Source organism: Nilaparvata lugens, chromosome 7 (genome assembly GCF_014356525.2).
Source record: "Nilaparvata lugens isolate BPH chromosome 7, ASM1435652v1, whole genome shotgun sequence".
Taxonomy (NCBI): Eukaryota; Metazoa; Arthropoda; class Insecta; order Hemiptera; family Delphacidae; genus Nilaparvata; species Nilaparvata lugens.
In genome coordinates, this window is record NC_052510.1 from 8,276,023 (window position 1) to 8,302,812 (window position 26,790).

The window sequence follows — 26,790 nt, forward strand, 5'->3', positions numbered from 1 at the left end:
TAAAACGTGATAAACTTATCATTTCAATAAGGTCTGCTTGAAGGAGATCTTTTTCACTTTTCAGTTCATACTTGCGAGTGGGATAGTTCACACGCGGCACGCTATGAAGCTCTAAAGCTAGCTTAGATCTAATAATATTCATGATATTTACAACAGACAAATCAAATTAGTGGTGTTGGATGATTGTCACAGCACATACTGATCAATCAGTTGAAGTGTTGAGACTATAATGACCGAAAGGGAGAGTATTCAGACCATCTTCTGCAATGTATCTTTTATCGTCATAAGGACTCAAACAAATTTTTGCACATTCGACCTGAAACATACTATGGTTATAGGATCTTAACATACTAAATTTTTCTACATGTACACTACGTTCAAACAATGATTTCTTATACAAATTAAAATTAAGTTTTCTACATTTAACCGATGACTTTACTCCTTTTGCTACGCATTTATTTACAACCTCGTCATCATTCTCATTACCAACTAAAAAGCTGTAAAGTTTCGATCTAAGACCTATAAATTTAGAGATCGGCCTTGAGCCCGTTTCATCCTTAAACTTACCTACAACTTTATTTCTTTCCATGGAAAAGCAAGGGTGGGCAGGTGGATAGTTAGAAGTATCGAAAAGGGTCAAATTATCTTTGATCAACTGATACACATCTTCGACTTTTAGGTTTAGAAGAAAACTGTCGGTGTCGGTCATACAGAGTTCTACGCGGTTCCAGGGTACGATTTTTTGTAATTTGCAATAAAAGAATTCGTACATATGGAATTTACTCAACTCCAGTACACTGAAGCCGGAATAGACAGGTTTGTTCATTTTAAGTTCCAACTTGCGAGAGAAAACCGCGATCACGTCCGGACTAATTATTTGCCAGCGTTTGCATAACGGATTTGAAATGTACTTGTCTAATCGTTTTTCGTCTGTAATAATTTTAACATTAATGTGTTTCCGAACTGATTGTATAGTCTTACCAAAACAAAGATTGCAACAGGCCTTAAAGAAGGATATTTCAAATTTATTTTTCGCGTTCTGTCTATTCCGGATATTGAAGTCGATGTAGCTTTTCAGCCAGGGAGATTGGGAAAAACTAATGACGCGATGTACTTTCAATAATTTCAAACCGAGCTGAAGGTAGAGTTTTAAATTGACATAGTGTACAATGTACTTTTCACGGTTAAAAAGTGTGTTCATGAGTTTTCTGGTCACTCCCTGACCGTTCTCATTTGTCTGATACTCGGACAGCAATTCCCGCGGGGGAGTTAAGTGTAGCGGCGCGAGAGGGAAGCTGGCATGTTTATCGTGTAAATCTTTCGGGTACTCGAGATCGCATTCAATTATGTAACCAGTTCCTGAATTGCTGTCCAAAGCCTACTGAAAGTGTCAAAAATCTTTCTGACGTATTTGCGATGCAGGAAATTTCTTTTTTACATTTACCGAGCGCTTTCAGGATAAAATGCGAATCAAAACCGGAGAAATTATGGAAATAACACGAAATGTAATCTGGAGTACGCGCTGTTAAATTGCAAGAAACGTGTGCTGCACATAGGTAATTACCGGTTTCATGCGCGTGGTGACGACATTTAATATCGGTTTCTGAGAACGGTTCAGCACAAAGCCCGCAGTTTACTGAATTTTGAAATTCGCGCTCTTCACTTTCGGTCAAATGTTGCATCGGAATTTCACGTTTCATATCCTCATACAAAATTTCGCCAAGATCTGTAATTTCCTGAAGAAATTTCTCCATGATTTTTTCGTCTAAACTACTCGATCTATGGAGTACAGGTCCGTAGGCGATTTCTCCGTTTACATCTATAACAACGAAACAATACCCGCAAGGAATATGCCGCGCCGTTTTCTTGGTGTAACTACGAGTAATTTCATCGGAATCGGAATCATCATCATCATCATTATCAATATTCACAACGTATGTTTCTAAATCCGCGTAAATAGTGTACTTTTTCTTCAACGTCGCGCCTAGTTTCTTGAATTTAATTGTCTCTCCGCGTTTAGGATATGAAACGCGCTGAGATTCAAACTTGGAACAAAGTTCCATATGTTTCAACAAATTTGCTTTCCCGTCTACATTTATAGATTTGTTTGATATGAACCGGTGAAAACAGAAATTGCATACATGTACTTGTCCATCGTGTTTTGAAAGGTGGGAGAAAAGACGCGATAGCCCGTTTTTCCCGTTCGCGGTGTTGATTAAACAATAATGTGTTTTTCCTGCATCGCCTTTCAACATTAAAAGATTAATTTGATGTTTACGCGTGCGGAAAATGCTTGTACGGTAGGGAAAAAATTTTTTGTTGTCATACGCGATGACGTGAATTGCAATGTCCGGATTGAGTATTTCGAATTTCTTAATATCGCGTGTCGTCACCGGGAAATTTACACCTCGCATATTGAGTCTGTGAGCAAACTTGCTCAAATACTTTACAGTTAAGTGTGAGTCCTTTGGTTTCTGATGAAAATATGCGAGGACCGACCACAAAAAACATTTTTCGTCAGAAAGATTTTTGACATTTATAATACATTTTTTGTTTTTCAAAAACTGGGGTGTTTGAATGAAACTGGATGTGTATATAGGATTATATTTGATTACATTTACATCCAGTGATTCAATTTTCTTCAACACCCATCCAGACCCATGTCTTACGAAATTTTCGAAAGACATGATGATTTTTCTCACAGCCAAGAAAAAATGCTCATTAAAATCTTCATAGTTCTCAAGCACGTTCAGCGCTATGTTGGAGTAACTATGTAGATTTATTAGAGATGAAACAGACTCATCAACCTTGTCATCCAGCACCACTAATTTATACAATAAAACGTTAAGCACTATGTACCACTTAACATTTGCATCATACCGTGCCGCATGCTCCCTAATTATCTCGAACACTCGAGTTTTCGTCCTCTCAAGCACACTCTCAATGTCAATATCCTCGTCCTCAAAACTGATGCGATGGCGAACTGCGCTTGAATTGATCCCACGAAGTCTGCGTTCCCTCGGCATGATACTGAAAAAACAAAATGATCAGGATGACATAAGCAATAGTATGTGTAAAGGAATGTAATTCACAATCAGTTGTGAATTGACATTCACGATGTTATCACAAGGACAGATAATGTTACATGAAAGATTGAGATTATTAACATTCGATAAAAAATGGACAAAAACTAGTCAGAATTTGTCGGCAGAAAATATGGCGAAAGACGGTTTTGTATTCGCAAGTGAACCGGATATTGTGCGCTGCGTATTTTGTTCAGTTTGTATAGGAGATTGGGAGCAAAATGATGTTGTAGCCAACGAACATGCAAAGTTTAGCCCAAATTGTAGAAGGAAAGGAAATATAACAATTGAAGATGAGAATTACGATAATAATATTCTACGATTATATGAAGAAAGATATTTATCATTTACTAATATGCCAGAAGATTTATCTGTACAAGGAGAGTACTTTGAAAAACTAGCTCCACACCATCTACATTGTTACATTTGCAAACCATTAACTGATAGAGCAGACTATTTTGCAAGAAATGGTTATTTCTTACATAACTATCACTATCTACAATGTGTGTTTTGTAAATATATTATCGTTGAACCATTTGAAAAAGTAATGCATACACCGTTTTGTATATATTATGCTGATGAGTCTAAGACAAAAGACGCTCATCATACAGATGAGGCGAAAAAATCACAAGCATGCAGTATAATGTAGAAGGTTTTTTATCCTCCGAGGACAAACACTGTCCTCGGAGGAGAAAAACTGTGCTCGGAGCACAATTTTCCTCCTCGGAGGAGAAAACTTTAAGTAAAAATGAACTTACATGTGTTGATGGTGCGTGAATCTCCTCGAGTGTAGATAGCGGTCTATGGTAAGATAGCGGTCTTTGGTACAGGTGTAGATAGCGGTCTATGGTAAGATAGCGGTCTATGGTACAGGTGTAGATAGCGGCCTATGGTATGATTGATTCCTCTCAGGTGTAGATACTGCTTATGAGTTGAGAGGTGAGAAAATGCTGTGAAAACAATGAAACCAAATATATATTATAAAGTACAATAAATTATCGCTAGAGTGTGCTTTTCATAATAATAATAAGCTAGAGCAAGCTAATCTGTTAGTAGTGATCTTGTCTTTGCTGATACAACATCAAGCTACTGTACTGAGATGGATCAGTGGAGTCTTCAGATTTGTGCGTTCAATTCATTATAGATAGACATTTTGAATACCATTCTGTTCCTTTAGAAAAAATGTTCGGACATTTCATCTAAAGGAACAGAATAGTTTTGGACTGTGCCTGTTGTTCTACCCGATCATATTCATATGATTTGTAATTATATCAACGAATAAATAAATAAAATCGTAGGCAGACAATTGAAAAATTACAAGCTTTGAGTAAACTGGAAAATTACATGCTGGTAAACCTCATGATCACAAACAGAGAGGTATGCATAGAATTCAATGTAATAACAAAAATGAGCCTTGAAAAACATTCAAAATTGTTATGTATTTTTAATGCTGTTTGTAAAAAAATGTTTATTTGCGGTCTAGATTCCATCATAATAGGTGAGCATTGATAGCCCAATCTTTGTAAGTATAGTATCTCATTAATTAAACTGAATTACAAAATATACATAATATATTGAATTATATCAAAGATCTTCATTTATTGCTTTTTTGTCAATTCGGATCTTAATCTTTCTAAATTCAAAATCAATTGTTTCATGTGTCTGTTTCAACGTGGAAATTAGTGAAGAATTGAAAAGTCGCATGTGCATAACCTTTATTTGAACAATTTATTTTATGAAATTGGGATGAAAAGAAGTTTTGGACTGTATTCTGACAATAATTACACAGTCTATCAATAGAATTAAGAAGGTTATAATAGAAAACAATGCTCATTTAACAAAAGAACAATTAAATAAACTTATCTGGAATTTTTTACGAGATTCTTCAGATGAGACAGGCTTAGAACAAGATTGATAGCATATTCTGTTTAATTTCAGATTGGAGATGGATTCAATTTCATTTGATAAGAACTATTTTTCGAATAAAATCGATAAAAAATATAGATGTTGTTATTTCGAACTTATTGACAAAACAATATTAGAATTGAATAATTTCGGAAAAGAAGGACTAACGTTTGAGGAATATTTAACATTTATAAAACCTGGTAAAAGTGAAGAACAGAAGTCAGAACATATAAGCGTATGTTATATTATAAATAAGAATATAGTTGATAGACATCGAAGATGCGAATTAAAGGAAATTCCTGAATTTTGCTATTGTAATTCATTAGGTTGGTTGAATATTAAAATGTCTCATTGATGATAGAAAACACTGTCAAGATTCATGTTTGAAAAAATGATCCTTCCTTGTTGAAGGATCTAACATGGAGAACAATATTGTCCTCGGAGAAGAGGAAAATTAAAGTAAAAATGAACTTACATGTGTTGATTTGACGAAATGAAATAATCGGATAGGCTTCTCTCAGCTAGCACCTCGGCTATGATTTTCTCGATGCAGGTAAGGTTCCTTCACGAGAGCACAACTGCTTATGAGTAGTGAGGTGAGAAAATGCTGTGGAAAAACAATGTAACCAAACTGTAACACTAAATATATATTATAAAAATCAACACTTTCACAAAAGTATGAGAATGTAACAAAAAGTTTTACTTACAATCAATAATGTTAGCGGTGACCTCTGTGGAGTATGCAGTCCAATTGTGATAGCCCTCCTCCGCAGCTAGTACGTGTAGTGCACTCAATCACTCTCCAAGTTGCATTAAGTGATAAGAAATGTGTTTTTATATATAGCTTGATGTACGCACAAGCTGACATCGCTCGGTCACTCACTCACTCAAGGCCGGGCAACGCCCTCCCGACCTTCACAAGGCCGTCTCGAGGAGCAGAATGGATTCACTTCAACTGGCAGTATATGAAGGCAGGATTAAAAAGGAACTTTGGATTTCTCTTTCGTAATAGAGGAAAAAGCAGTAGCGAGAATAGAAGATAACGCATGGGGCCATCTGTTTTTGAAATGCATTTCAAATAGATGAATTTTTTGCACAATCTTTAAGCTTATGCGAGAGACAGAGAAACGATGGGTGTATCACACTCTCTTGTACCCTCCGAATTATTCAATTTGCAATCACTTTATAATTTTACAGTATAAAGATGTAACAGATTCACTCAGTATAAAGATGGATTCACTTTGCATTTAAAGATTTTAGGGTTGCATTTAAAGTAATATCCTTGCATTTAAAGATCCTTGCAACTAACTCTAGAACGAGAAACTTAAAGAGTAATAGGGTTTTTGCACATCTACAAAAGAGTTTCTTATCTATACTATGTCAGTATAAGTTGAATTGGGTTCTTAGAGCTTCATGATGCTGACTTAAGATCTGACTGAGAGAATAATTTGAGCATATCTTCCAAGGTTGACTCTCACTGTCAGTATTTAGCACATCTACAAAAGAGTTTCTTATCTACACATCTACAAAAGAGTTTCTTATCTATACTAGACTGGAATTTAATCTGTCAGTATAAGTTGAATTGGGTTCTTAGAGCTTCATGATGCTGACTTAAGATCTGACTGAGAGAATAATTTGAGCATATCTTCCAAGGTTGACTCTCACTGTCAGTATAACATTAGATGGAGTCACTTTAATTTGACAGTAGAAATATGGATTCACTTTAATTTGACAGTAGAAAGATGGATTCACTTTAATTTGACAGTAGAAAGATGGATTCACTTTAATTTGACAGTAGGGAATTTTTCCTCCAAAAAGGGAAATTTTTTTTCCCTCCCCCTCATCCTCACTGGGAGAGGGGTGAGGGTGAGGGAGAGGGAGAGGGAGAAGGAGAGGGAGAAGGAGAAGGAGAGGGAGAAGGAGAAGGAGAGGGAGAGGGAGAGGGAGAAGGAGAGGGAGAGGAGAGGGAGAGGGAGAGGGAGAGGGAGAGGGGGGCGCAGAGGGGGAGGGGGAGGGGGAGGGGGATTTGCGCAAAAATTTTTCCTTATTTCTCGCGGATTGCGCAAAAATTCTTCCTTGAACTGTCTATATAAGGCTACTAAAATTATACGTTTATTGTTAACCTTCCGGCAGTCGCGCTGTTGAAAAAGTACAACAGTGTCAGTTTTTTTGCTGCACAAAACTATTGAATAGGGTGGTGTCAGAGAATGAGTCACCTATGCATTCCAAAACTCCCCCCCCCCATCACACCACTGAGTTGCAGTATCAACCGAGCAATGGTGCCATTTAGTTGCGACAGTGCATAAGTTGCACTGTACATAAGATAGGGAGAGACTGTAAATGGGGACTGTAAACAAACCAATAACACAGAATTGATGTCTTTGTTTGATATACCTTATTGGGCTATGAAATGGTAATCATCCAAATGTTCATAGGCGTAAAATAATCCAAGAAGATGAAAAAGTGATTACACAAGAAATTAATATGTTTTGACAGTAAACAGAGTACATAACACTTGGATAATTGGATGTTGTACAAAATACAACACGCGACTGCTCGTGTGATTGAGTAGGGCGCGACTATCGGAAGGTCAAGGAATCCAAGGTTTAACATCTAGGGATGATTGTCTTAGTATTTGGCATGATTTCCAGAATTTTAAGAAGCTAAAAGCTAATATTTCAGTCCAAGTTTAATTGGTTTCGCGGATTTGGAATCAAGACAGTTACAAAGTGAACCAGAAAGGAAGTCATTAATTGATATTATTTTTGGGAATGATATTATTTGAATTCAAGCCCAAGCTTCATAAGTTGGAAATAATTAGGTACGGTATGAAGATATGAATCAGGATGAGCTTGTAGTATTGAATTCCAATCGATACCTTCCATGACTAAAAGTGAGGAATTTGGAATAAAAAATTTTAAATAGATGATTTAAAATGAAGTACGGTGATCTGGAATAAAAAATATGTTCAAACTTCAACTACTAGTCTCATCAACTAGGACTCTGACAGAACCATTGCAAAGATATTTCAAGTTTCCTGAAGGGAGGATTACAAAAAATCTATTATTGTCAAATAAAGTGGATTTTTTGAAAACATTCCGAGTCTCTTCAATTAATATTCAATTATAATTGGTTGTGATGACTTAGGGATCAATATATCACTTTCGAAATTGGTTTATATCAAGATTTGGTTACAATTGGTCATTGTTATAAGATTTAAACCGAATTTAATATTAATCATGTAAGGAACACAAACATATAATACAACAGTATCATTAATCATCTATTTAGAGTATTATACGAGATGTTTTTCTATTATAGGAGAACTGTACGATCATAGTATTATAGAGTAGGATGAGAATTTTATTATAAATATCCCTCGGATCGAGGACCGAACTATTATTATAATATTGCTCCAGTTTGCAATTATAAAATCAGCTTCCTCAACAAAGTTTTACTTATCACTTGTTTTGAACAATATTCTAACTTCATTCCAACAATATTCCAATATTCATCAACTGAGCAATAATATTGATTTTTCTTCACCAAATTCAAATCTAGTATAACTATAAGAAAATTTAACTGAACAGCTAAAACGATGGAACATCAAATAAAGTATCAATAAAGTTGAAGGAATGTTTTTAATGATATAGTATGAATTTTTAATTGCATACCTGTAGTGTAGAAACAGCAGCATGAAAGGGCACAAACAACTCTTCAAACTGTTTTAAACGCTGTCTAAAACCTTATCACTGACAATGTTATCAAAATTCCCCTCTGAAGTTATCTTTAGTTACCAAGTTCCCATATTCAATATTTTTCGCTGTTTATTATCTTTCGTTTTTCCTTAACTATCATTCTCTCACTATTTTATTCCTCTCTATCTATCATTCTCTCTTTCTCTATCATTCTGGCTCTCTTCTCCTGTCATTCATTAGCTTCCCAAATCTTTCAGTTTTATTATTTCCGAACGATAGTGAAACTATCGTTATCCTCTTCAAGATTTCTTAATTAAAAAGTGTCACATTTGACAGGTTTTATAGGGGGGTTAATTATCAATAGTATAGGAACGTACACCTCTAGTTAGCCTCATAATGTGTATAATGCTAGTAATATTAATCGGTCGAGATTGGAAATGTCAAGTGTTTCTGCGTAATTTGTGAACAACTCATACCGTTGGTGACGATCGTGAATTCACAAGTGCTTTCCAAAAAGTAACGTGATATTTGAAGTACTCAGGAGATTGGTTTTATAGTAATAGGGATATTTTGGTAGAGTTGATTTTGTGTTTGCCAAACTCCATTGATGATTATTGAACTTGACAATAAGGAAAAACCTCATTTGCGTAATAAACAGTCTGATAGTTTTCCGGTTTTCCACCTTGTAATTCACAATGAATCATGAAATTCACAGTACATTATCTTGAACTGGTATTCTTATAATTGATCATAATAATTTTATTTAACATGTTGTCAAAGTAGATTTCCCAGGACTGTTCTCTAATATGGAATTCCAATTACATTATCTTGTTCTGGTATTTTCTATAAATAATCATAATAATTGAATATGTTTTCAGAGTAGTTTTTTAAGAAATTTGTGTTATTCTCCATTTAAAATAATTTTAAAGAAATTTTAATGACTGCTGAATTCAATCAATTGGATTTCAAAAAATGTATACAAAGTTAGAAGCAGGATCTGAAATGTCATGAAGCTCAATAGAATTTTCCCCACCTCAGAAAGCAACATGATATTTCACCCAATGGATTCTAAATTGAACTCTTACCTCATCTTAGTATTATGTTGGGATTCGATCCAAGTCTTCAAACGGACCGTTTTCCTTTTTCTCCAAAAGAATGATTTCTTCGATCTCCCCAAGCCCAAGAATATAGTGTATGATAATCACAGATCAATTTATTCATAGGAGTTTTTTCAAGACATTTACTCCAATTCTATTATTCACATATTATCAAGCCATTTTATTGTCTTTTCTATTTTGGGCTACTTTTAATATTAATAATAATTTTAATTTGAGTACACTTTTCAATTATTTTGTCACGACATGTTTCGGCTACTAATGCCATTTTCAAGTCAAAATGAAAATGGCATTAGTTGCCGAAACATTTCGTGACGAAATAATTTAAGAGGGTTCTCAGATTTGAAATTATTATCAAGCCAGTTTTCTTCAATATCTGAGTCTACCATTGCTAAAGCCATGATTTAGAACAATGTTTGATATTCATTCATAATGGAACATTGGAATGTTGTCTGGAAATATTACGAGTTCGTTGAAAAGTTAGATAAATGTTTCAACACTGCAGATTACACCATAAGTGTTGAAACATTTATGTTATTTCCAATAAATTGGTGATATTTCCAAACAACGTTCCATTCTTCCATAATGTTCTAAAGCTTGAGAGTTAAGAAAATTCCTCATTTTTGCAATTTGACTGCACAGTTAAATGAGCCGATTTAAACTTGTTGAATTACTAAAAAATACAATTATTGTCCTGATCAATAACGTATTTTTTGGCTTTTCACGGTTCCGTTTTCACGGTTACATCGGTAACTGAACTCTGGTGCGGATTACCTGATTGTCGCTTTCAATGTCACGGACTGTGTGAAGCGGTTCTCTCTTGAGACCATTCATGGCGCAGGTTAGGCAACTCCTTCTAGCAGAGACACAAAGCAGATCTACAGTTCACTCGACTAGCTATGCGTCTTTGCATAGAATTGAAAATCTGGTGTGGTGCACTCACACAACTTTCCTTGCCGTTATGAAAATTGATAGATAATCGCGCAGATAAACCCGCGCATCTCAAGTCCACTTTTCTAAGATCTGAGCCAGCTGGTGACAGGACAATAACGCTGGAGACACACGAAGTCTGCTATCTCTTCATAGTGAATGATTTAATAGAATCAACAGTTGCCAACAGTTTGCAATTGAATAATCTTATTTTCTCGAATTTCGAGCTTATTTCCAATTTTAGCTGCAAATGTTACTGGACATTAATTGTAGAGATTTTCATGCTCAATCTTTTCCAATTGGAATTTTTTGTTTAAATTGTATCTGAAGCTTGATAATTGAAAATCTAAAATCAAACTTTGCATAGATGGTGCAGTGCTCACATAAGCATTATAAATATGTTAGTTTTTCAGACATTTTTAATTCATTGATAGGATATCATATGGATTATTGAATTAATTTTGGATATGTGACTTTGTTATCATATTTTTGAGTCGAACTGACACAATGTTTGTTATAATGATATTTTAATAGACTTGGTGATTTGCAGAGAACGTTTTATGAACATTTTTATGAACAAGCACATTTTGATTAACATTCACAAGATGATATATGATTGAGATTTGAGGTCAATCATTCTTGCACAATCAATAGTATGGTGAAGCAAACAATATCTATATAGGATGCTAAAGAGTTTATAAAGCCATCTTTCCTGCAACATTTCATGATCATTCCTGAAGTTGAGAATTTTACTAATTGTGAAATGATTCTCACTTAACTAATTTTTCCATCTTGTAGTCTTTATAGGAGAAGGGAAAGTTTTCACATGCCTCGTATGACAATGGCAACGTCCAGGACATTTTGGAAAAGTCATCCTAATTTTTCTTTGTCGTGCACTGAGGAGAGAATAGCACCCTCCAGCTTGTGAATGTAACTTGGAAACTTGGTATCCTGTAAAATGTAACTGGTGCACCCGGCCCACGACCCATGCAACCTCAATTGATAAAGTTGCCGAGTTGAGAGTTCAGAGAAAATTGAAACCGACTCAAATTGTTTGCTCTCTCCTTCACTTGTTCTATGTTAAATATTTACTTCACAAACGAAACGGCCGTCCCGAAAAAGAACGCTAATGTCAGACGGTCAAAAGCACAACCGGAAAAATATGGTCGACCCACACATGCCTTGTTACTCCACTTTTTCGACCCTCTCGGTTTGATTTTTTCGCTTCAAAGACTAGCGATTGAGTCTAATTCTCACTCAGCACGGCTAGCGGTCCTATTAGAACTTATAAGAAGAATATTCCCACTGAACCGGACGCGCACTATGTCGGGAATTTGTCCAAGACATTTGATTTCAATTGATTCTTTGTAGCTAAGAAAAATGAAAATAAGAAAACTTAGATCTTTCAAATTTCAATAATTCCGTAATTGGTATTCTTTTATTTTGACATCTGATTAGATTGATTGATTGATTGATTGATCGATTGATTGATATGCGATTTTTAATAATGTTCATCATTTATATTACAATGTAAAAAATTATGCGATGCTGCAGTAGTTATTTAATGTTCATGATTGAGAGATTATTCATTTATCATTCAGTTTTAAATTACTGTAGCCTATTGAGCAATCAGGTCAAAATAAAGAAACATTTGATTTGATTTGAAACTTCTTCTAAGATCCCTCCGATAACAAAACTGAAAAACGCATGATGAGATTGAATGAAAAGCTTGGAAAGTTCATCTTATTCAGGTTGACAATCGATTTTGAAATAGTCTTATCAGTTTCTCTAACACGAAATCATCCTTGAAACTCTTCAAGGAGCTTTCTCAATGTTATAATAGTGAATTATATACAACATTTATTTTTTTATAACTCCTCTACTAAGACTAAACCTTTCTATTTATATCTTCTACCCAGCACATTCTAACTTCTATCTTCCACGTTTCACCTTCTACCTATACTTTCTACCTTTTATTTTCTTCCTTTCAACTCCCACCTTCTAACATCTATATCTGAACTATGAGAACTTGGAAATCTATTGTAGATGGTAACTTCTTTTATCTACATCCAACTTCTACCTTTCATCTTCTACCTTCTCTTTCAAAGCTCAACAGTTTGCTCAATATTAAAATAATACAATAATAAAACAACAATAAAGCTCAATATTCTGGTAGCTCTGCTATCGAAGTCTGTGATACCACAGACATGCTGCAACAGATATCACAGCAACTAACGCTGCTGGTTGGAAATCTGTTAATGAGACGGGCCGAGCCATAATGAGGCAGGAAATTAAATTTCGGCGGTGGTTTAGTGGTCGACGCGGCAACTGGTTGAATAATCAATCAGAAAGTCAACCGTTGATGCCGACTTTACACTTTCAACTGAGCCGATTCACATACAAAGCGTAAACTGGTCGCTTGCTAATGTTAAGCGGCCGCGGGCGACAAACTGATTTTAATCATTTGGCATTCGCTATGATGATAGCGGCTTACAATGCTTTATCGCACATTGCCTCCAAATGCTGTGGATTATGGTGCGAGAATCTGCAATACGGGAAGCGAGAGCTTGAGAGAGATGATGATTGGGAGAGGGGGAGGGAAAACGTGTGATAGTGAGAGGCAAAGATAGAGACTTAGTGAGTTAGAGAGCGATGATGAGAAGGGAGAGAGAGCTGGGTGAAGAGTGAGTGTGCCTGAGTGAGAGAGAGCGAGATGTATTTAATAATTGAAAGAAAGAATGTTAGAAAGAGGGAGAGAGCGATGAGTGATGTGAGTGATGAAACGAGGAAGAGGAGGAGAGAGTGGGAGAGAGAAAGGAAGAAAGAGGAAGATTGAGAGAGGTATAAGAAAAACTGAATAAGAAATTGTGATAAATGAATATATTATTTTGAGAAGAATAAACATTTTAATGATGTACCTATTGTATGGATAGAGAATGTGAAGAATAGAAAATAAAATGTTAGAAAGTGAAAGTCAGAGAGAAAGAATCAGTCAGAAAGAGAGTGTGAGAACGATTGAGAATAGTGATAAGCAAAATGAGAGCAAGAAGGAAAGAATGAGAGAGACAGAGTGATTGATTGATTAATTGAGTACTTTATTTATGTAGATTACGATATATACTGGCTTATACACTTATATACAATAGTTTACAATACAGCAAAATTATAGATGAATTTACAAGATATAAATTAAGAAAATAATTATTGAGCTGTATATGATATAAAAAAAGCAATTCGTAATAACTATAGATAATATTGTTATGCATCTACATAAATTGGCGGAGCTTTGGACATATCAATGTCCATTCTTCGGAAAGAAAATTTGAAGTATCCTTCCCACTAACTCTCTACCTAAGGGAGAGAGAGATAGAGGAAGGTGTGCCAGAGTGAGAGGTATTTGATATTTGAAATGAAGAATGTTAGAGAGAGGGCGAGAGCGTGTGAGAGATAGAACGAGGAAGATGAAGAGAGAGTGGGAGAGAGGGAGGAAGAAAGAGGACGATTGAGAGAGATATAAGGAAAACGGAATAAGAAATTGTGATAAGTGAATACTATTTCGAGAATAATAAACATTTTGATGATGAACCTATTGTATGAATAGAGAATAAAGAATAGAAAATAAAATGTTAGAAAGTGAAAGTCAAATAGAACGAGAGAGAGAAAGAATCAGTCAGGAAGAGCGTAAGAGCGTGTGGAAACGATTGAGAATAGCGATAGCCAAAATGAGAGCAAGACGGAAAGAATGAGAGAGATAGAGATTGATTGATTGATTAATTGCCTTTATTAAGGGCGGAGTTAGGACTCCATGTCCTCTCTGCCACACAACCCTAAAAAGAGAGATAGAGAACGTCTAAGAAGAAGAGGAAATTATAAGAAATTAAAAAATTAGACAATGATAGACAAAGATTATGAGAAAGAGAAGGAGAACAGTTGTTAAAGGATATGGGAACGAGGAAGAATAATGGATACATGAGCAATGTGAAAATGGAAATACCCTAAAAGAGCCTTTTGACTCTGAAAAAAGATAGGGAATTGCAGAAAGGAGAGATGAAAAGAGTCTATGCCATAGGGAAAGAGGTGCGAAGAGTCATCTATACCTAGACCGTTCAAGTAATAGAATATGATAAAATGGCAAGAAACAGTGGGATAAAGGGTATGAGAACAAAGGTGAGAGAGATACATAATGTGTGTGAGGAAGAGGGGAGAAAGACAGAAAGAGCGTGAGTGAAAGGGAGAGTGAGTAAGAATCATGGTTTCAATTATAACTGTTCCAAATTAATCCAAAACTACTCCTCAAATGTAGCAAAAACTATTCATTGCTTGAATGTTAATTTCGAATCGATTATTGAGTCACCTTCCATGAATACTAGATTTTCACTTGAAAGCTTCCCATCAATCGACAACAATATTCAATATTGATTTATGTGGGAGAGTTGCACTTCAACAACAGATAATAGATAATTTGAATGGAAAATTATGTCCGGCCAGTAGAATATTCATCAGAATGTTGATGTTATTTTGTGCTGATTACAAAATAGCATATTATAGTTCAAATTGTTCGATATATAGTTAATATAATTCAAGTTGCACATAGTTAGCATACTGTAACAATATTTCCTCCATGACTGAATTAGGTCAAATGAACAGTCGATCAATTTATTATCACATTACTAGTAGTTCTGTGAACAGTATACCTCGCGCAGTATAAACTCCTCTCATACTGCCCATCAGAGTAAATTCTGTCTGTAAGTCGGGTCGGTGAGATATCGGTGTGAAAACGGCTTATGGCTGTTGGGGTTGGTGTTTCAAAAAATGCTAAACCGTCGACTTGAATCTCAGACTCACTTCGCTCAGCAACTACTCAACAAACACTCAGCAAGCATTCAATATAAATACGAATAATTATTCTACTATTTTTGGTATCCAAGTTCTTGAGGCATTTCAGATACATTTTTTTGTGGATAATTCATGTTTTTGAATTGCCATTATCGGTTCGTAACTGTACACGTATCAATATGAAAAAATGTGAGGATGCTTGGTCACGTGACTGATATTGACCATGAATGCTTTCAGCAGTTTTCCACTTCATTGCTCAACAAATTACCGTCCTCGGTTTTGTTTTTAGAAAACAATAGAATATTTTAAAAAAAATGCTTTAAAGGAGGGATTTCCCTATTATTTATCCATTCATTTTTCCAGATGGACACAATATCATTCTCAACTATAAATGATTGGGAAAGGAACAACAGGTTCAAAGACCAAAACTGTTCCTTTATTATTAGTCGAGATGTGAAGTTGAAAAGACGGATGAAACAAGATTTTGATAACGTTCTTGGGAGCAATTACTCCTTGAATGAGCAAACTTTTATGTAATAAGTGTTGAATAGCATTATATTCATGTAAAAGATACATAATTATGAGAGTTTATATTTCATATTTACTGTGATGAAGATGTCTTGAAGCGACTGGTACTCAATTTCCTTTAATGAACAAATGAAAAAATCTTGAAGAAGTATCTCCATTGAATTTTACGAGTGGATATTCTTTAACTATGAGAATGAAATTTTAGATCTCTTATAATAATTATTGAAACTTCCATGAAAAAGTAATCGGAGGAAGTGGTTTTCCAGTAGCTTTTAAAGTTTCTGTAATTCAATCTTGTATTCTAGATCTAACTTTATTCAAGCTAAATTTCGCAATAATTAAATTCTCAAGCTTCATTCTTGGAAAATACTATGCATATTCTGCTATACATCTCAATTTGAGTTGTTCAAGTATTTGAAATCCAATTATTATTGTATGTTTTATTGTATTATTTTCTTCATATTGTACTGAATTGTATTTCAATAGAGCTGGAATTCCCGAATCTTATAATTATAATCATAGAGCTGGAATTCCAAAATCTTATAATATTCATGTTATTAAATCATCTTTAACTCATTGGCTATTTTGTCTTGTGGGTTTCCACTAATATCTAGAACCCTTTATGTTCTGAATCAATATATACTCCAACTGAGACTAAATCTTCCAATAATAGAGGGCTTAAGACCCAGAGTATGAAAACCATTTCATTGATTTAGACCTGATTTCTGAGACACCTATTAAATCTAATGGAACAATTAATCTATAGATTTATTGGTCGATTAGGCTTAATACGTGTCCTAGACGCCTAATTGTATCCAATATTCAATAAATCACAATATTGGAATAATAATAAACGTTTCCTTTTTTCCTTCTCCTTTCTCCTTCGTCCTGGTACCCCCAGAAGAAGGGAGTTTATTACAGAAAATATAACAATCAAAAATGAAAAATAAACTTATGAAAAGAAATCTCACAAACAAAAAATTAAGAATAATTAACAAAATAAGAATGACAAATGATAAGAAAATTCCTTCTCAGTTGAAAATTTGAAAAATATACCAATTATAAAATAATAATAATACTGAGGGTGATGCCCACAAGCTCTGAGGCTTGTGTGTGGGTAATAAATGAGAGATGTGATGATGAAAGATGACGGCTACTTTTTAGGTAGTAGGGACCGACGTCTTATCGTCTCCTCCGAGAGACGGGGTGGCTGTATCTAAGTGATATGCTGTGGTGAAAAAAAATTCAATGTTTGTAACAATTCAAATCGTTTTCTCGATTTCAAGCCTAATCACTTCTACATCAATCTAATGACTCTCTGTGAATGAATTTCGATCAAAACTCAATATTTTTCGTCAATGATCCAAGTGGAAGAAGGAATTGAACTGAGTTCCACTGTTGTTGAATGTTAGATTCTACCAGAGGGAAAACAACCAGATCTCAGTATTCATGAGGTGGATTCACACCGTACAGAAAAAGCAGGGGTCTTTTTTAACGAGCAGGACCAGTGAATTATTATGGTAAACTCCCGTATCATTATGTGGTGTGATTTGAATGTGTTCATATACCGAGGCTCAGTACAAACTGTCAGCATAGGTTTAAATGGGAAGCATTGGTATTATTTATAAGGAATGATGAGAGCAGTGAGGTTCAGATTCACTTTGAAATTTTAGCATTGGTTGGAAGGGAAAAATTATAATGTTATTCATGAGGGATTCAGTCCAATCTGTCAGCATTTATTGAATGGGGAGCACATAAGGAATGCCGACATTTCAAACTGAATTTCACTGTCTATAACCTATTGGGTGATACATTTTCAAACTCCCCACATACACGTGCGTGTTGTAATTTATGCACGTGAATTTTTCCAGATGTTGATTGTTGAACGTGCGTGCATTTCAGTTGGAAAAATTGGATGAGAATTTGATCGATTGCGCTGTGAAATCTCGGTTTGTTCAGACAGTTATTGTTAGTGTGGCTATAATAGTTGCTGGAGAGGTGTGTTCAGACAATGCATAGCATTATGAGATTTGAAATGGATCAAAGATGGTTTAAAAAAGTGATTTATATGCAGATGTATAGATCATGGTGGAAATGTGAGGGTGATTTTGCTTTTGAGCAACGTTAGTATGAAACGTTTGTTTGTTTGAAGAACCTTATTGTAATTCAGGTGTAGCAGTGGAAGTAATTTTGTGATAATTATCCATATTGAATTAGAAAACTGGAAGTAGTCACAGCCACAAATTTATTAAAATCGGTATCATTAGATGTGATTCTGTATTTCAATGTTCTATACACACAAGTTAACATTCTTTATCTTATTATTTAGTTCAATTCTGTGTATTATTATTGTTATGTATTTCTAATTTCTAAGTTTTTATCTCTTGCTATTATTATTAAGGATAAATAAACGATTTTGAATTTGATTTTTATTGAGGTTGTGACATCTTAAAATTATTGAGACCATGAAATAAAATAAATCTAAGTAATAGAAGATATTATTATTGTCAGATAGCAATGGTATTGCTATCCTTGTCTATCATTCAACAAAGCGTATAGCACCATCCCTTTCTAGCTTTGTTCTATTGCCAGATCGTCTTTCAACAATCTAGAATTAATAATTAATTAACAAAATATTTCATTTCAATTATTAAAATCAAATAAGAAATTATTGGAAAATAAAATTTATTGCATAATAAAATATGATTGATTATTGATTACATAAACCTGTATCAGCTACCGTCTATAGAAGGCATTGACAAGACTGAGGATCGGCAACGTTGTTCTCCTATCTTTCTCCACTGCCATTATAACGTGGACCTCACTATATGAGGTGTTGGAAATGGCTCTATTGATTCAAATCATATTGTGATCGATCAGTTTTTTAATTATAGTTCAAATAACTGAAATCCCTTTAACGAATCCAATATCACCAATCTATTTCGATCGTAAGTTTGAGTACCTACTTCCTGGGTTCATTTAACACTTCTTCTATTCTCACTCTGTTTCCCATCGACAATTCAATTTATTTAATTGTCATCACTCGTGAATATTCATTGATTTTCTATTGAGTTCAGAGTTTGAACGGCCATAGCTGTGACGTTTATATGAACTGAGTGGGAGTTTCTAATCCAGGCCAACGCTTACTCTGATTGGTCATCCATCTTCCAATCGTAGCGTTTGCTCAGTATTCATTCATTCAGTGCTCCACTACAGAATTAGTTCACCAGAGATTGACATATAAAATAGAAAGACTAGAAATTGTCAAAAACCAAAGATTTTATTGATAGTTAGAAAGACCGGTTTTGGTTGATGATCATCAGAATGGTGTAACAACCGAAACCGGTCTTTCTAACTATCAATAAAATCTGTGGTTCTTGACAATTACTCAGTCTTTTTATCTAATATGAATGATTACCACAATTTCAACTTCTCAGCTACACAAAAAGTGAAAAAAAGAGATTGACATGTTGTGAAAACCGAAACTAATATTTTGATTTTCTCATATTATATGTGACAACATCAAATTTTTATAATCTATACCCACATTTTTTTTGTAAGTGAAATACGAATTGATTTGCTCCCACTGATTGAGATATCCAATCAATTCCTCTTGTCTTGAGAGATTACTGGTGAGTTCTTAGTCAAGGATTCTCCAAATCATTGTTAGCTTTATTCAAACTAAATTCCCAATCAGATCACAGACTTGATAGATGATATTCTATGATAGTACACTATCAGCAGAGATTATAATATAACTCTTTCATATTTTAGTATTTTTTTCTCTCTAAGCTATGAGAAAGTGATGAAATACACTACTACAGGATACTAGAGAAGCTCGTCATCTTATGATGATAAAAGAATAATCTACATTTATCATAATAATACATATACAATAATGTACATAATCTATTTTATCATCTACACAATAATTCCTATTAAGGAGAGTGTAATGTGTATTGTGGACATGTGATGCGCAATGAGAGGTACAGATTCCTGCAGTTGATAATGAAGGGCAAGATTGAAGGAAGACGCCGGCCTGGAAGAAGGAAAACATCCTGGTTAAAGAACCTGAGAGAGTGGTTCAACATTGACTCAACATCTCTGTTCCGAGCTGCAGTCAATAGAATCCAAATTGCATTGATGATCGCCAATCTCCGTCGCGGAGCCGGCATATAGAAGAAGAATGTGTATTGAAAAAGGAACAAGAGTCTTAGTTTCAGCTCAATCTATTCCTTTCCCAATTTTTTTTAATGGTCTCCTCAACTGTGATAGAAAATATTAGAATAAGGCAAACAATTATATTCAAACTTTATTAAAGAGAACAAAAGTCATTTCGACGAAATTAATATAGGCGTATCAATATTCTCTCTCAACAGCCTCTCGGTAGCTCGCTCTCTAATCTTGAATTCGTCTTTGAATTTGCAGGTTTATCAAGATAATTGGCTCCAGCTAATGAACAATATTCCGGAGAACTGAATCCAACTGACGAATGACGTGTTCCTTTGATATCAGACGCGGTGACTGCCGAGCTGAACATTGCTCAACTTGCGACTTGAGTTTGTTTCGCGTTTAGCGAGCTCGAAATTTGGCATGAATGCAACAGTAATAGCTTCTGTGGCTGTGGCGTATTCCCATTGAAGGATGTGTGAACTCATACGTATTTGTGAACCAACATGTATGTGTGAAACCATATGAAGACGTAGGTATGTGTGACAATCAAATTCTACAGAAATAGACTGTCGATCGTGGGTAGGAGTATGTATTAAGTTGAATGTGTCAAAATTCACTAACGCATACATAATACAAAGTAGGGTAACATTTTGATTGGGTTTGTGTATGGGGTATTAGGTGAGCTTTTCTTGGAATAGGCTTACTTGAAGGCTTTGAAGAACAATAATAGAGATCTGTATGTTGTGTTACTCAATTTCTACCAAATATCTAAAGATTACTTTCATATTGTTTACAATGTAGTTGAGTTTCACACTCGAGTCTTTTGTTTGTTGGTTTCTTGTTATGAGCGATAAGTAGGTCTCTTAGCACTCACAAAATATGTAACAATGTTTTAGAGTTAAAAAGGAAATAACTGAAGAGAACAAGATAGAAATAGAAGGAAAATACGAAAGAACGAGAAACAACATTCCATACATTGAGATTGGACAATTTTTCAATTTCTTCATAGTGAATCATTTTCTTCAATTTATCTTTCACAAGATAAAGAGTGAATCACATGTATGTAGATGGAGAATGAAGTTTTCCAATTACTACTTAATTGTTCCCTCAGTTAAATGGTAGGAGTGATCTCCAAAAACATGAAATCTGTGAGTTACAAATAAAGGATTGAATGTTACAATAACGTATCTATTTTAAAAATTTTCAATAGATAATTTTTTTTCTCTTCTCCAACACACCCAACCACAAAGCCCATGGTTTTTTATATTTGTAACATTTTTTGTGTTTTATTTGTTTCATAATTTTTTGTAATTTTGTTTTGTGTGTTTTTAATAAATTGAATTGAAAAATAATTGAATAAAATCATATTTATCCACTTCACTTTCAGCTTAAAAATTGAATTAGAAGCAGGCATATAATACAATACTCAGTAGACATTATAATGCAATTATATTCGTTTAGAATTCTGAAGGTGCGAACTGAATGAGAAGTCGTTGAATATCGATGCCAATAAACAGCTTTGCAACTTATTATAAAAGCATTTGGAGTGATTGATATAATATGATAAATAATATTAGTTAATAATAAATTATATAATAAATAATAATATTAAACACCGAAACTAGTAGTTACGTTACAATTTGTATTCTTGTTTCATTATTTTATTAAGTTTGAAGGGTACTATAATTCTATTATTTTCATAAATACAAAAAAGTAGCCCTGAATTCATACATTTTAAAAATATTATATTTATAAACATTAATATGAATTTAAATAGAAGAACACTAGCGAGCTGAAATCTACATATCGATGTGACGTTATAATCGTACACTATTTTCATGTTTCATAAAATCTTGTTCCAAGTGTTTCTATCCACTTCCCAAACAATGTTAGTGGAATAGAGTTGTCTGTTAGTTTCGCAGCTAGTGAGAACTACACTAGATAGCTCTGTTGATTCATTTGCGATGAAGTTGTGAAACTTTCCAGCCCTTCACCCGGTAATTACGGTACTGGTTTACAGCATTGCTCGCTGAGCACTTAGTCGTCAAACAATAACATTTTGTTCTGAGAAAGAGGAAACAGTGTTTCATCCGAGCTAATAAAATTTCCCCGTCTCCATTTAATTGTTTTAAAGTTGCCAGAGAAGTGTGTCTTCTAGAAGAAGAATTGGGGCGGGGGTTGGCAGCGAGGAGAAATCATAATGGTCCACGTGTATTACATCTTTACAACATCCTTATGCTTTATTTTTGACATCTTGATAATTATTTTCCATTGTGAAACGTTCGTTCACACACTACTGAATCGTTTTCGTTTCTATTTGGTTTGAGAATCCCACTTCCAAACATGAATTCAGATTTTCTAGTAAATCTCGTCTGGTAGCGTGTAGAATATTCTATCACGTACTGCAACATTCTTAACCGAACGTAGAGCTTCCAGACAGAGCATAGAAGATTGAGATGAAGTCTCTAACTTGTCTAATAGTTCTGTAACTCGTATCCCAGTTGACTGTGGCTGGAGGCTTATTCTGAAACTGGGTACTGTTCTTGGCGTTTTGAGTGTATGAATGAATAGTTAATTATTACCATTATTCAAATTGTCACAAGTCACAACCTGTAGTAACTATGTACAGAAATCTTGTTATTTGAATCACGAGGAGCTGAATAGTAAACTTATATTCAATTTATAGCTGAACATGCATTATTTAAATCATTTCTGTTTGGAATTAATTGCAATAATGTCCTAGAATTGGGTCATTATTAAATAATATATCAAATATCTTTCTTTTTCTTTCTAAATAAATAATAATAAAAATAATGATAATTTTATTCATGGAGGCAACAGGTAAAAACCCATTTTGCCTCCTTCACACATTACAATCATACACTATACAATCCAAAAATGTATTTTAAGAAGTAAGTATGAAGAATGTTAAAAAACAAGAAATGTAATGTAAGTGAAATAATAAGAAATGGAAATTAAATGAATCAAAATACTAACAAAAGTATGTCAAATGAATGAGAATGAGATTAAATATAAGATTTTAACAATTTTAGAAAACTTGAAATCAATAATTACTGTATCCAATTAATCAATTATCAATAAACTACAACAAATTAATCAATAGGCCTGAAAAATAATTATTCAATTGATCAATAATTATCAATAAATCACAACAGATAAATCAATATTTATAATGAGAAAATTGCAAAGGTAATTAATTAAACCCTGAACTTTAAAACTTAATAAAAGTCTGTTGATTCAAGTTTAGGCTACAATGAAAAGAAAAATAGAATGTCTGTGAATAACCCTGAACTTTAAAACTTAATAAAAGTCTGTTGATTCAAGTTTAGGCTACAATGAAAAGAAAAATAGAATGTCTGTGAATCACTACCACATAAAATTAATGAAAGAAAGAAATGCAAATCACGAAATGACAAATCACATAATATTATCGACCATATCGCACGCCATCCTACGGAATTTGTACGGGGAGAACCAAAAGATATCCAAGTGCTGAGAACAACACTATTGAAAATTCTCTGTGCTCTATTCAGAGGAGAGTTATAATGACTCACCGTTCTGGAGCGTGAGATATGAAAAGAAAAGGTCGAACGGCGAGCAATGGTATTTATATAAATATTAATTTTGGAAAGCAGATACGGAGAATCAATTTGGTTATTTAAAAGATTATGAAGGAAAAGAATTGACGTCACGTCTGACTTTCAGTGATTTAATTTCAAACATACTTCTTAAAGAATTGGTAGGGTAATCAAACGGGCAGAAAACATTGTGCTTTTTAAATGTGTGCTCATTATTATTATTATTATTATTATTATTATTATTATTATTATTATTATTATTATTAAATAAATAATAAAAAAAATTATCATTACCTAGACATTTTTTTCAGTACATACGTTAAGAAAGGAAGGAATGTCCTTTGGAAACAGAAAAAGAGAGATATTTGATACATCTTCTGACAAGACCTATGGCAATAACAGTTATATGATAAAAAATTAATAGTACATAATAATATATTTGTGAAAATGCATGCTGAAAATGAAAATGATGAGTGACATGAATGAATTAAATCTGCAGAAATCACAGGGAAGTGGAAAATATGAAAGGTAAAAGTGGGAGGATATTAAGGCTGGGTGAGGAGTAAGGATGCAGAATAATAGAGGATTATGGATATAAAGGAACCCGGATTTTCGGTGGTGAGAGAGTGAGTGGGAGAGAAGATATCAGGTTTATTAGAGATAGCCCTACGAAATATTGCAGATGGTCTACCACAATGACATATGAGTGGTGACATCTATTGTTACTTTCATACCCTAGAAGAAAAACGTTGATTCCGATCAAGCAGGTAGAATTTTCTGCAAGAGCAGAACAATAAAATTACCTGGAATGGTGTGAATAAAGTGAAAGTAGTTAAACCTACTTGAAACTTCTCATATTTAAATGGAAATATAATAATTTTACACCCCACAAATTCCCGTCGTTTGTGTCCCCACAAGTCAAATTCCACGTACATCCTTGTTATTGGCCCTCTAAGCCTCCCAAGAATTTACAATGTGGCCCTAGGATGAAAAAGAATGGAGACCCCTGCCCTAAAAGAGAAATGTTGATTCTGAACAAGGAGGTAGGCTTTCCTGAAAGAGCTAAACAATAAGAACCTGAATGGAGTGAATAAAGTGAAAAACAGCCATAGTGTCAGATAACAGAGAAATACAGTGATTGGGATGATTCCAGACAGTGTTCAGTAATAACGTAGTCTAATTACATTGTGTGTGAATGCATTTTCACCTCATAAAAAGACGATTCAACTATGAAAACTTATCAAGATTCTAAACAAGAGTTCAGATAACAGAGAAATACAGTGATTGGGATGATTCCAGACAGTGTTCAGTAATAACGTAGTCTCATTACATTGTGTGTGAATGCATTTTCACCTCATAAAAAGACGATTCAACTATGAAAACTTATCAAGATTTTAAACAAGAGTTCAGATAACAGAGAAATACAGTGATTGGGATGATTCCAGACAGTGTTCAGTAATAACGTAGTCTCATTACATTGTGTGTGAATGCATTTTCACCTCATAAAAAGACGATTCAACTATGAAAACGTATCAAGATTTTAAACAAGAGTTCTTTATACCGCCACACTTGAAGTATGTTGATTGAAGCCTATAATGATATTTAAAATTGATTGGAAGGGACCAAAAATCAGATTCTTGCTACCAATTAAGCAGCCTAGCAGAATGAACTACGTTGAGAGTTGGTAAGTGAACCATGAATTGAACATAAAATTATAAGTGAAGTGAGTAGATGTATCAGTGAACTTCATAATCTCAGTCTATTTGAAGGGTTCTAGAAATTACAAAAATGAATGTATTGAGCCATAAGTATTTTAGTTCGCGGAAAAATAAGTGCAACTCGACTCACTCAGTAGTCATTCGAAAATGTGTGTCAAATCTTATTTTGTATTATTTGAGTAGTTGCTGATACTGTACCGAATATATCCAGTCTCATCTCCAGTGCTGTTACAATGTGGAGATGCAAACATGAAATTGGAAGTTAGATTCGACATTTTCTTTGCAGTTTCGCCGATGGAGGCAATTTATTATTCATGCGATGCTTCGGGCTTCGCATCCGGGGGTCGCGCGAAGTCCCCGGCTAATGGACTACTTATGATCATTAGGACGTTAGGAACATCGCCATGAGTGTACAACTTCACTGCAGTAGGCGCAATGTGCGTGGATAACTGTTTCATCACTTACAGACATTTTCAGAAGTAGACGACTGAGCATTAGTAAGTGTAGTAAGTGTAGTTTCCGGATCCGTCTGGATTATTCACAGATTTTGAGATGAAAAGTTCAGCGGAAGTCTTACAAGTTCTGATTGATTAAGTATTTAGATGACTGTAGGAATAATGCATCCTCCCTACTTACTCAATTTTAATCATAGAACTTCAGAAATCTTGTTGAATACACGCTTCAAACTTCAAACTAAGTTGGTTCACTATTGAATTTACTTCATTTGCTCAGTCCTTTACTATGGATATTTTTCATGATACTGAATGATACAATAAATTATAGGAATGAATCTTTATAGCATCTAAATTTAAAAATTCGCTTTGTAAAAATAATTAAGGTCTGAAAATTTTGTGAAGTGAACAACTACAAGACTTAACCTATTGAGGACTATGTGTATCGTTATCTAAATTTGGGAGAGGAATAGCACAAGGTTACCTTATTTTTTCCCTCCCTATCATTTTTATGATGAACTTATTGTATGAATCAATAAAGAATCATACTTATAGTACTTGACAAATCATGAAATTAACACAGCAATATTTTATTGCGGTTGTTTGTTGATTGAATTTCCTTTACTTGTTCCATCTGCATGTCTGTATCATCTTTTCAAAGTCAATAGCTTAACAATATTTTTCTACAACTGCGCATAAAAAAAATTTACATACTCAATTCTCCTCGTATAACAGCTTATTTCTGAGGAAAAT

At 34.1% G+C, this 26,790-nt stretch overlaps 1 protein-coding gene across 3 annotated transcripts in view; it reads right to left on the bottom strand.

The window, feature by feature from the left end:
- Positions 1–26,790, bottom strand: part of LOC111052056 (myosuppressin) — a 182,484-nt gene that overhangs the window by 84,824 nt on the left and 70,870 nt on the right. The window contains exon 1 of one of the 3 annotated variants that reach the window (XM_039433602.1): positions 8,663–8,707. The exons of the other annotated variants lie outside the window; for them this stretch is intronic. The gene's annotated coding sequence lies outside the window, so the exon portion shown is untranslated. Of the gene's footprint in view, positions 1–8,662; positions 8,708–26,790 lie in introns of those variants that run through there. 3 annotated transcript variants of the gene reach the window in all.